Source organism: Euprymna scolopes, chromosome 11 (assembly GCF_053919585.1).
Source record: "Euprymna scolopes isolate OS-2025 chromosome 11, ASM5391958v1, whole genome shotgun sequence".
Lineage (NCBI taxonomy): Eukaryota > Metazoa > Mollusca > Cephalopoda > Sepiida > Sepiolidae > Euprymna > Euprymna scolopes.
The window spans coordinates 60,154,041-60,167,403 of record NC_136492.1 but is presented as its reverse complement, the minus strand read 5'-3'; the positions used below and the strand labels follow the sequence as shown (position 1 = coordinate 60,167,403).

Genomic DNA, 13,363 nt, shown 5'->3' with positions numbered 1-13,363 from the left:
GAGAGAGAGAGGGCGAGGGAGAAAGAAAGAGAGAGAGAGAGGGCGAAGGAGAAAGAAAGAGAGCGAGAGACAGAAAAAAGAGAGGATGAGACAAGAATTAAAGAGGGTGAGAGACAAAGAAAGTAAGAAACAGAAAAAAGAGAGGGATAGACAGAAAGAAAGAGATAGAGAGGCAGAAAGAAAAAGAGTAAGAGAGAGAAATAAAATGAACAAGGAGAGAGGAAAAGAGAGAGAGAGAGAAAAAAGGAGGGAGAGAGAAAAAGAGAGGGAGAGAGAAAAAGAGAGGGAGAGAGAAAAAGAGAGGGAGAGGGAGAAGAATTAGCAAGCCAAAAATGACCAACTAATCTTAGATTTTATTTTTTAATTTTTTTTATCTCTGGCTTTGCAAACTCACTTTTTTATTATTAAAAAGCAATCTATGGTTAAATTTATGCTTATTTTTGCATTAAATACTAATCCCTATTAATCCCTAACTGTGCATCGAACAGATATCATAATACTTAGTTCGCTGCACCTTATTAAAAAAAAGGTTCATACAAAATTTCAGCTAGATCGATCAAGTAGTTTCTGAGAAAAACGTGGAATGAATAGGCAGACTAAGAGAAATATAATATAGATTATGATGGCATATAAATGAATACTAGTTGGGATGTGTTGACTGGGAAAATATCATCATCATATTCAGTATAACCTATGTTCTACTTGCTGGCATGTGTTGGACGGCTTTCAGAAACTGATTTCCAAACTAACTTATCTCTGACCAGGTCTTTGTTTATCCTTCTTTCTTTCAAATCCATCCTTATCTCTTCCTCCCATGTTTTCCTTGGGTTACCCTTTGCCACTTGACCCTGCTACCTAAATATTTCTACATCTTAGCAGCATTCTCATCCATTCTTTCATTGTGACCAAACCAACAAAGTCTCTTGTTCTGCACACATCTCCCTATACTGTCCAGATTTAATCTTTCTCTGAGGTCATCAGATCTAAGCTTTGTCTTTTGAAATTAACATTACACATCCATCTTATATAATGTCTCTTCATGCAACGCATATTTTCAACTCTCACAGGTTTATTTCAATGGCATATCAACACCTTTTCAGGTTATTTAATGCGGAATCCGTTAATTTTGGACCCCCCCCCCCAAAAAAAACCGGTTCCATGCTTCAAGTTCTTTTATATCTACAAATATTTATTCATGGTGTTTACTTTGGTTTAGTTTGGATTGACAGCATATCAACCCCTTTCCGAATTCAATCATTTTGGCAAAAGTTTTTATGCTTCGAGTTCTTTATCTCTTCAAACATTTATTCATGGTGTTTGGTTTGGTTGTTTTGTAGAGGAAAATGTTTTTTTTTTTTTTTTTTTGATTTAGGCTTCGCATAACATGATTGAGTTTTGCAAAAGGAATAATAAAAAAAGAAACAATAATATAAATGTTGAGTGTATTTAACTCAGGAAGTCGATATCTTCAGACAGCCTGATCTGGTAGCGTCAGATTTACTTCCATACATCATCACACTGTGTAAACATGTTCTAGAGTGATGCTTATTTTATTGAAGAAAGATAAAGAAATGACAATGTAATGCGGAGGTAAAGATGAATCTATTGTCAGGAGGAGATAAAAATGGTGAGAAAAAAAAATTCAATTTAATTGATTACGACTTTTTTTTTTTTTTTTTTACTTTGAATTTAATTTATTTTTTTCTATGAAGACTGTTAACCACTCAACTCATTAAAAAAAATATTTGTCTTCGCATCTTTACTTCAATCTCCATTTTATCTCCAACTCTCTCCCACTACTCCTCTATGCCCCCTCTCTCTCTCTCTCTCACACACACACACACACAAACTTTCTCACTCTAACACTATTACTCTCTTTCCCGTTTCTCTACCTCCAGCCATTTCTCTGCATCTTTCACTCTCCCTTTCTTGATTTATCTCTTCCTATTTTCATCGTGGGTGCTTACCAGATCAGGCCGTCTGAAGATATTTGCTTCCTGACTTAAATACACGAAGCATCGATATTATTATTTTTTTTCGTTTCAATCAAACTCAATCATGTTTTGCAAAGTCAAACAAAACAAACTCCATGAATAAATATTTGAACATATAAAAGAACTTGAAGCATCAAACATTTTTTTTTTTCAAAATTGCTGGATTCGACATTAAGTAACCTGAAAAGGGTTAATATTAGTGTTGGGACGATTCATTGGAATCGGAAGTCGAAAAAAATCAGAACTTTTAGGGGTATCAGAATCGGTATTGGAAAAATTAGTACCTACTTTCTGATGCCAATAAACGATTCTTTTAATTTTTTTTTAAATTTAATTCTGTTAAAAGCAAAATCTTCCACTGCTAGTAGTAATGATAAAATAATCAATATTTATTGATTTTTAACTAATAGTAAAACTAAAATCTATAGATCATCGCTTACAAGTGTATTTTTTATACCTAAAAAAATATCTGTACATTTAACACATGTTTTTTCTATAATTGTGGAAAAATAACTACTTCATAGTTAAATATTTAGAGTTTATAAAGAATCGGAAATTGTATCGGAATCGGGAATTTAGTAAGGAATATTGGAATCGTCCCATCACTAGTTAATATGCTGTAAAAAACAAAACAACAACAAAAAAAACACCACTTTTACTCTTTCTCTCTCACCTTTTCTCTATTCAGTTCTTCGTCCCATCTTTTTTACTCCTCTTTTTATCTCTTCCACATCCCCTCTCCTCTCACTCTTTCCTACCATCTTTTAATCTTTCTTATATGAATATGACAAAACCTAAAATATTTTTCCGAAATTAAATTTTTTAAATTCATTTATTTTATATGCATTTTATTTTTCTCCTGAATAAAATTACCAAAAGTTTTTTTTTTTTTATTATTCTTTTAATTTTTAGATGTGTCGATGCACTTCTAGAGGATGCTCTGTCTGTCAGTCTGCCATGCTTAACTTTAAAATCCTATTTTCATAACTGAAAATACTTATCGATAGATGCACCATCATTATGATATTCAGTTTAACATCTGTTTTACATGTTGGCATGCACTGGACGGCTTTAAGAAAAGGACTAACATATCTCTGACTAATTTTATTTATTGCGAACAATTATACTCATCTTTTATTAATTGTTTTACAATGTTTCGGCCAACTATTCCTCTGATCTTCGTCAGGTGGTGAGACGACAATAACTATGGAAGGCAGTAATTGCAGTGAATGCAGTCAGGAGATTCAGAGTTCCTATCCGTTGCGGTTACCATCTCACGAAGGCCAGAGGAATAGTTGGCCGAAACGTCGTGAAACATCTAAGAAAAGATGAGTATAATTGTCAGCAATAAATAAAATTAATAAATAATACTCATCTCATGAATTCCAATTAAATAATATAAATCTCTGACTAGGTTTTTACTTATTCTTTTTTTCTCTCCAATCCATCATTATCACTTTCTCACATGTTTTTCTTGGCCTTCCTCTTTCATTCAACTGGACCAGTTACCTCAACTGGTCTACATCTACTAACCCATTTGTTAAACATGGCCATACTATCAAAGTCTACTATTTTGCACACATCTCCCTATACTGTCCAGATTTAATATTCCTTTAAAAGCATCAGATCTGAGTGTGTCTTTAAGACAACTATTACATATCCATTTCTATCCATGCAACGCATGTCCTCAACCCTTACTGACCAGGTTTCACTTCCATATATCATCGCACTTTGTACACATGCCTGATAGACTCTTCCCTTGGTTGGTAAATGCATCTTAAGAACATGATTTTAATGATTAATGAGCTATCACTTATCAATGCTAAAAAGCACTCTAGGACAAGAGTCACTGAAATGGATAGATTGGCAACTGAATGATGAATATTATTATGAGGGATTGAAAATGATAAATGGGATAGACGAAATTTGATTACCTATGAGAACTATTTGTTGACGTGGGATTTGAAGTGGTGATATGTTTCACAAATTTATTGGAAAGAAACTCACAGAGTGAATGAGGTATTATGGTGAGTGAAAACTAGCTTAGGGATAGTCAAAGTGAATGACCCTCGACCCCCCCCCAATCATTTTTAGCTCAATGCCACATTGTTTATGGACAGCCACCCCTCATTATTTATATGAAATCTTAATAGAGTATTGCATAAAAAAGGGGGGGGTATTAGCAATAACTAAAAACAGTTTAGCTCGGGAGTTGGGAGCACTCCTATCCTGACATGACTCTTGTTAAGTCATGTTCCCAATCGCCGTGTGTACCAGGGGCGACAGAATGCGATGCATACTCCACTCTCTACTGCTTACTCTGGCGGCTTCCAGCGACTCCAGCTTATTCCTGCAGCGACCAGTGCTCCCAGCTTACTCCCGCAACCCCCAGCTTACTCCCTGCAGCTTCCAGCTCACTCTTGCAGCTCCAGCACTTTTTGTTGGAAATTCTTAAATTTTGTAAATTTTCAAATGATTTATTACTTAAATTTTTAAAATTTCTCCCTAAAGTATTTACTTTTTCCCCAATTATAACTACGTCTCCATTTCCGAATTTCTCAGTTTTTAATTGCATGTGCACTCAGTACGCATACAAGGCTGAAGGTAACAGTTTTTTGTGCACAATATTTTCTTTCCGTTACAGGTACGTACGTCATAAAGATTTTTCTATATTTTTGGCATTTTTGTTTTTACATGGACAAAGGCAGTTCTCTTCCAACCCCCATGCTGCTAACCCAAGAAAAGCCTCTTCAAGAATATTGTCATTTTGATTCATGAGAAAGAAGCGCAAATAACAAAAGAGGTGTACAATGCTAGGATGAAACTGAGCTTGGCACTTCAAAACATCTCTTTCTCATAAAACGAAATAAATACGGCAATAGGCAATTTAATGAATATCATTCATTTCTTTCTATTGCCATACGCGAAAAAGAAAGTGAATGAAAAAAAAATGTGATAATTTTGTTATTTTTGACTATCTGTTCGTCACCACTCCAACAAGGAAATTGTTCAAATCTCCTGAATCTCTATAGCTTCCATATCTTTGAATCCAATATGCATTTTACATCCAATCAAATCAAAGAGGAAAAATAAGGATGCATGTATTGGCTTTGTTGTGGCAGTTCCCGTGGTAGGTAGCATTTAAAAGAAAGGGAATGAAAGTCAGTTCTTTTTAACAGACAAAAGTTTGAGGGACAAATAAACACTAAGCTTCTCATTGGCTGAAAACGATAACTGCTGATTTAAGTTAGAATAGTATCCGCCTTTCTGATTGGATAAAATCATTAATTTTAAGGAGAGTAACACAGGCAACATGAATTGTAATAAATACATTGAGGACATTGCCAAAGCTGCTGCAAATAAGGTGGGATCCTCTACTGTGCTAGAAAATTACTCACATTTGAGAGTATCCTGTATCTCTATAAAGCCAACATTCGCCCATGCATGGAGTATTGTTACCACATCTGGGCTGGTGCATCCACCATTAGTCTCTTCTTCTTCGACAGGGTAAAAATAAATTTCCAATCCGATAGGTCCTGCACTATCAATCAAGTCCAACTCCTGTTCCGTTATCGCAATATTGCATCACTCAACCTGTTTCACAAGTACTTTAATGAAATGTACCCTGACGATCCCATTGCTCTTGTTCCCCCTCAACGAACTGAACAATATATAACATTATTACTACTTCCCCCCCCCATCTAAAAGTTCTATACTTGGAGTTGCTTTATATTAGTCTTAACCATGTTAAAGCACCACTCACACAACAATTCAATGTTTGGCACCACAAACTGTATAGGTCTGCCACTGGCTAAAAAATAGCAACAAACATATTTAGTTTTAATCTGAATAAGTAAAAAAAAACTTTCTACAAACGCATATCCAGGTTGTTACTAAGATCACTGAGGAATGGTTGGATCATCCCGCCATTCAAGAAAGTATCAGACTTCAGATGTAATTCTTTACTTATATATAAGTTTCAGACACGTTCTAAGATAGAGTATTGTTACAATTGCTGAGAAGATGGCACTCTGAACACTCTTTCCTGCCTTGACAGAATATAAAATTGACTTCAAAATCTAGTGAAGAGGGTTTGTGATCCCTTTTCTCCCTTACAGCTACTTTCTAACAGAAGAGACGTTTCTAGTCTCTCTTTACTCTATCGTTATTTCCATAGAAAATGCTCGACTGAGCTCCAATTTCTGGTTTCTCCTTGTGAGACATTCATGAAAAGAAATCGTCTTTTTACCATAACGGAAATAGACTTTCCTTTCTTTCTCAATGTGCTTAGTGTTAGGTGGAATTTCCATGCAGAAATCTTCTTTGCAAGGGTTTTCAATTTGTGGGACACATTATTACTAGATTACTTCCCAGTAGATTACAACATAGTCGTCTTCAAATCCAATCTCGAGAAATATTTGTCAAACTTCATTATGAAAAAACTTAGTTGATACCATTGATTATTCCTAATCTTTCGGCTGAGAATCTATCTCATTAACTCTTATCCTCGAGTGATTCTTGGCCTTAATAATTGATAATCCCCCTCAACCAGACATAAATAAATGCAAGCTATTTGATAAGTAGGCAGAAAAGAGGAATTAGTTCATACCATTGATTACTCTTAATTTTTCTGTTCCACTACTCCTTATACTCAGGTGGTTGTATTCAAATCCAATGTCCAAAAATATTCGTCATAGCCTATTCTTATCCTCGAGTAGCCTTTGGACTTTGATAAGTGGTTACTTCATAGTAAAAACAAATAACAAAAAAAAAAAAAAGAAAACTGCCTTATAAATAATCAAACTTAATTGATACCATTGATTGCTCCTAATTTTTTGGCTGACAATCTTTTTATCTCATTAACCCTTATCCACAAGTAATTCTTAGCCTTAATAAGTGATGACCTCCACTCCCCCAAAAAACAAGGCATGAATAAATGTAAGCTATTTGTTAAGTAGACAGAAAAGAGGACAAGAAACCAGACAGAAAATGTCCTCTTAGGAAATAAATAGTGATATGGAACATTTTCAATTTCATATCATCTTAAAATGGGTAATAAATATTCCAAGTCTTCAGGCACCGGAGTAGAAACAAAAGGAAGCTGGAGAATGGGAAGAAAAAAAAAATAATGGAAAAATATGGATTTCCCCTTCTTATACCAAACAGTCATGAATTGGCATCAGAAATACATAATTTCTTTTCGTACGTGTTCCACATTTTTTTTAGGTGAGAGACGGATGTTGAAGACACACACACACACACACACACACACACACACACACACACACACACACACACACACACACACACAAAAAAAAAAAGAAAAAAAAAAGAAGATAAAATAGAAAAAGATTTAAAAGTCAAATCACCAAGTTCCGAGCAATATATTTTTTTTATGTATGCTCACTTTTAGAAATAATCTTTTGTGTGAGGAAATAGAGTTTTATAGCTTTTCAAACACCATGTTTTGTATTGGCATGAAACGCAAGGCTAAACTCTATTCTTTTGCATTTATTTTTATTCTCCAATCGATTACGTTCAACTTAAGTGTTTTCGCCATAGGATTTCAGTTGATATATATTTTTCAAGGTTCCTTGGATATATGACTTATTTAGTGGAGTGCCAGGGGTCCTGTACTGAGTTCGTTATTTTTATTTGTGTGTTAGAAGCATTGTCCAGGGAGTTTTATACAATTGTCCGGAAGAAATGCAGTATGTCGACGAATAAAGTACTTGTCTGTGAAACAATGGAGGACCTACTTGCTAAGATAAATACTTAAAGGAATGCTATGAAAAGTCGAGGTTTGAAAGTGATTGTTACAAAGAACAAAGTGATAATCAGTGGTTGTAATGTTGCAAACCTTTCAGGAAGAGAGAAGTTGACCTGCTCAGCTTGAAGAAAGGGAGTCTGGTGCAATTCTAATCGTATACGTCACTTGTAAGCATTGGGTACACAAAAAGTGCAGTGGAATTACTGGTAGATTAAGATGTTACAGAGGTGGGGTGGAGTTGCAGGTGACAGGAGGGACGATCAGCTGTCTCTGGGCTTTCGAAGATTACGTGAAAGGAAAGTCGGTCCAGGTGCCCTGGGAATGACGTCAAAGAAGTCAAAATGGGGGATGTAGAAACCCCGGAGATTAGGTCAGCAGGACTGACTGACATTTCAAGGCAATGCATGGTAGAATATTTTAACATCATCTGTGCTAATAAAATAGAAGCAGCAGATCATGGGAAGCAGAGAGTGGCGACCACGGTAGGACAAGTGACACATTTTCCCTAACTATCAAACAACTATACCCTTCTGCCACGTGCCTTCACTAATGTCACAACTGTCATACTGAAATTGAAAAGGTTGTTATTGCCAATAAACAAAACATTTTATAACTCAGCTGTGTGTTTTATTTTGCTGTCAAGTGTATATATCGAGACAATGACAAAAATTGAGCTTTTAGAAATTATTTAGACTGAAAAGCACATTGAATGATCAGCTGCAGCGAATATATGACAAACAGAGGATAATCAATTCTGTAAGACAATTGAAATAGATGAGAACTCAGGTGTCGAGAAAGTATATCTGAATAACGATGCTATTTAGAGTGTCGAGAAGTTTTGTTACCTTGGTGATACCATTGGAGCACAGGGAGGAGCAGGTGCCAAAGTGATTGTAAAAGTTAGGTTGGTTGGTTGTTTTGTTTTACGGCATATCAACCCTTTTCAGGTTATTTAATGCCGAATCTGGTGATTTTGAAGAACGATTTTTTTAATATAGTATATTTGTTTTTTTTTTTTTAAGTCGTATTCTATTTAACCCATAGTTGGGACCCTAACAGGTGCTACCACTCCGGGTCAGAGTGGACCTGGGAGCAATGGCAATTAAAGGGTGGCTCCACACTCCCTAAGGCCTGCAAGCTGGGGCCTCACCATCGGATATAGTTTAAGATCATATCCAGGACCGTAAAAGTTAGGAGTTGATAACTAGAATTAGGAATAAATGCAGTAAGTTTAGGGAACTACTACCAGTACTAATCAGCAGAGACTTTCCACTGTCAACCAATGGAAGAGTCTATCTGGTGTGTGTATGCAGTGTGATGACATATAGAAGTGATACATGGTTAATGAGGGTTGAAGACATACGTTGCATGTAGAGATATGATATTAGAATGATAAAATGGATGTATAATGTGAGTCTTAAAGACAGGCTTCAATCTGATGACGTCAGAGATTTTGACCGATTGTTTGTTTGGTTAATTGGCCTATCAACTGCTGTGAGATCATTTAAGGTCAAAGAGGTGCCTTTCTTCTTGTAAATGTTTGTTTCAGTAGTTTAAATGTTTTTCACTTTTCAATGACTTCAGATAAAGATTAAATAAAGACAGTATAGGGAAATTGTTGTGGCTTGGAAAGGTTGTTACTAAGGAAAATACGGATACGGAAATGAGTTAGAAAAGATAAAATATAATGAAACAAAAAAAAAAACAGTCTTTACAACTAAAAGAAAATACAGATGTTGCTGAAATATGGTTAACTGGCGGCGGGGTGGGGTGGGGTGAGGCGCCCGGCTTTACTCGGGGGGGGGGGTAAAATACACTTAAATATGATATTGTTCGAACATGTTTTCCTCACATATACACACCCACATGTACGCACGCACATACGCACACACACGCACGCATATACACATCCTCATACACACACGTACGCACACACACACACACGCGCACAAGTACGCACACATGCGAAACGTCACTTCCCCTGAAAGGAATTCTAGACATGCACAGTCAGAACACTCACCCCGATATAAAAGTCCACAACACTATTCAACTTCCTCTCTTTTCTTCCCTTTGCCTGGGTTCATCAACCAGGCAGGTTCGGCGTCCATAGCTCTTGGTTTGAAGACTTTTCCACGTGGACGACTGCTATCATGAACGCACGGTTTTGCTGAGGCAAACACTCCTTTTCTATTTTGCTTTCTACGTGCGGGACGGCCATTTCTCGTCCTCGACTTCATCCCTTTCTTTTCCACGCATGTAGTCGTCAACGCCTGAATGAACACGTGTTACACCTAAACCATTTTTATTTTCAACAGAAAATGAACGACATGTTTATTCTATCCCGCAATTGAGTTATAGTTTACTTCATTCCATTCGTTTCATTATTTTCTTTTGCAGCGAGTTAGGGTATTTATACTCTAGTCCGCAACAATATTTTGATTAGTTCAGATTTCGTACATATCTTAGAGTTGTGATTTCCAAAATAAAAAAAAAAGTATTTGGGTGCCATCAGTTATAATTTAAACAGAAACTGTAGCATCCAACGTGACACGCATATGAACTGATTAAAAATTAAAAAATAAACTAAGATGAATGTACAAAATGTATAACGATTTTTTTTCGATTTTGACCCATTTTTGGCTCTATAAAAACTATTTTAACCGGCTAAAGACCCATAAAAGAACGGTCCGTAAAAATCCAACCATTTGAGGCCCATAGCGCTGCTCTAGTTTCGGTGGAGATAGGGCTTAAAAATATGCAGACAGACATAAAGCCTTTATATATAAGTTTATCCTTATCGTTCTAAAAATAGGATCATGAGCTCTAATCGGTTAATGGATTGAGCAAAGTTTGGTATAATATTTGAAAGACATTTCATATTTTTTTACGACTAACTATGGATATCTCTGAAAATATGATTGGCTATCTGCTTCTAAAAATAAGACTAATGAGTTAATAGATTGAACTAAGTTTGCTTACGTGTTAGGACGGTTTATGAATGGAATCTGTTGACATTGAATTTAAAGACAACCATGTTGTAATTAGCGGGGAAGTAATCCTGTCATAGTGCCTAACTGTAACATAGCGCAAACACGCATATGCAATTGCTTGCAAAATAACGTCACTGGCAGGGAAAAATAAAGATTTTAAAAGGGAGATCACATTAGAGGCGGGAATAACGTTCGCGATCACGTGATATGCATGGATCATATTCGAGACGTGGGTGACGTCACGGCCGTACCAATGACGAAATAAATGTCATTGTTACAAAAAAAAAAAAAAAAAATTCTTTCCTATTCTTTGTCTACTTTGCGACTGAGGCTACAACGTGTTGGTTCGCGGACAACATTACATAACCAGCATTGAAGCTTACGCATATATAAATCTGCGAGGAAGCAGTTCTGCGGCAATGTGTTCCACAGGCGTGAAACCCTTGTGATTCCAGTTAACTTACTACTCTAAAACATACGAGGCAAATGTCTCAGCTAACCAAGAACAGCCGGGTTGTAGATCTTACAAAAGATATAGAAACGATGCCGATTTCAGCAGGCTTGTTTACTTTCACTCGTATTTAGTTCTAAAGAAGTAAAACTAAGTAAAGACATAAAATAAATAAATGAGTAGGTAAAAGAAGAGAAAGTAATTTTATAACAATGACTAGTAGCAGAATAGTAAAAAAAAAACAAAAAACAAACAAAAAAAAAAACAGAAAAAAAAACAGAAAAAAAAACAGAAAAAAACAGAAAAAAAAAACAGAAAAAAAAACAGAAAAATAAACAGAAAAAAAAAAACAGAAAAAAAAAACAGAAAAAAAGACAGTTATTTAGAATTCTCTAGTATCGGCTTTCTATTTCGAGAAACTCTTAGCAATCTGAAAGATGCCTTCAGGAATTTCTGTTATCGTCATTGAAACGCTTCTAGTCATTTCATTTTTAAAAATAGGATGTGCTTAATTGGTGCAAATAAGAATGGAGGTTGATTTTTAGTAAAAGTATTAAAAATGGTTCGTAAAAGAAACAAAACAAAAAACACGGAGCAATGAACGCAGATTTTCTTGTTTCCGAAAGATTTTATGGCTACGTAGTCGAAAAATGGCCTTTTTTATTTTTATTTTACAAGAACCCAAGTTTGCTCAGCTGGGCAAACTTGGGTTTTTGTACCGGAAAAATATCCAGTAAATAAAACGTTGTTTAGTAAATCGTTATTTATTTATTTATTTATTTATTTATTTATTTATTTTGCATTTCCATACATCAAACATGGATATAAATATCACTAAAACATCAGCTGGGCCATAAGCTTTATTTCGGTACCTTACTTGTCTGGGTGGGTTGCCGGTAGGCTGAGATAAACCGCGTCACACACACACATTAGGAAAATTTATAATAAGATAACACTGTCGGGATTGCAGAAATTGTGATATTTATTTTTCTTTGTTTTTATTATCTTCTTTTTTGTATTCTGAAGTAAAAATATATATTGGCACATTTTTCTAATATTTCTCTAAAGTATAAAATTCTCCCCCCCCCAACACACCTAAAAAAAATAAAGTCAGATTTGTTTGTTATTCAGCAACAGAAAAGGATATTTACTTCAATGATAGAATTACAAAAAAAAAAAATAAATAAATAAATAAATAATAATAATAATAATAATAATAAAATTTTAAGGGACGCCTGAGGTTAATGATTACGGAGTGAGGGGGGAGGGAGAAAGGGGAAGACAAAAGAGAGGAAATAAGACAAAGAAGGAGGGGGAAGAGGAAAAGGCAGATGTTGATGGATAAGACAGAAACATGAAAGTAGGAGAGAAAGAAGATTACGTGATGAGAGAGAGAGAGAGAGAGAGAGAGAGAGAGAGAGAGAGAGAGAGAGAGAGAGAGAGAGAGAGTGTGGTGAACGAGGTGAGAAGGAAAAGTTGGTGAATGAGAATAAAATCAAAGTCAGAGGAAGGGAGAGAGAAAAGGCAGTGACTAATAGGGAGGGATAGTTGAAAGATGATAGAGAGAGAGGGGAGAGAATAGAAAGAAGGAGGAGGAAGAGTAAAGGAGAAAGATCTTTTTTTGTTTGTTTTTACGAATGGGTCAACACTTGAGGATAAGGTATTGTATTCCTGAATGTTTTTTAGGTGGGGGTTAATAATTTGTATTATCTACAAATTGATACGATAGCGTGTGTGTTATTTTTTATTTTTTTTTTTACATAGGCGTCACCACTTATCAAGGCCGATAGGCCACTCAAGGATAAGGGTTAAAGAGGGTACAGTAGTCAAAAGGACAATATAGTAATCGATAGTAATGGAAGTTCGGTAAATTTGTTAACTTAAGTGGAACGGCTCATCAGAAACTTGTTCACGTTGGACTTGAAGACAACCATATTATAGGCAGCTGGAAAGCAGGAAAACGGAAGACAATTCCACAGGTGTGCAGTTCTAAGAAAGAATCTTTGATCATGGAATCAATGTTTAGGTTTAGGCACAGATAAAGAGTGGGGAAAATTATTGATAATGTTTTCAGCTAGTCTAGTGTTTCCTGTGAAAGTTTTGCGAGGGGGGACCATAGATTGAAGCTCAGTCGAACACTTTCCATGAAAATAACGAT

At 35.5% G+C, this 13,363-nt stretch overlaps 1 protein-coding gene across 7 annotated transcripts in view; it reads right to left on the bottom strand.

The window, feature by feature from the left end:
* LOC145287869 (glutamate receptor ionotropic, NMDA 1-like) overlaps positions 1-13,363 on the bottom strand; it is a 540,534-nt gene that overhangs the window by 364,945 nt on the left and 162,226 nt on the right. The gene's annotated exons all lie outside the window — the stretch shown is intronic.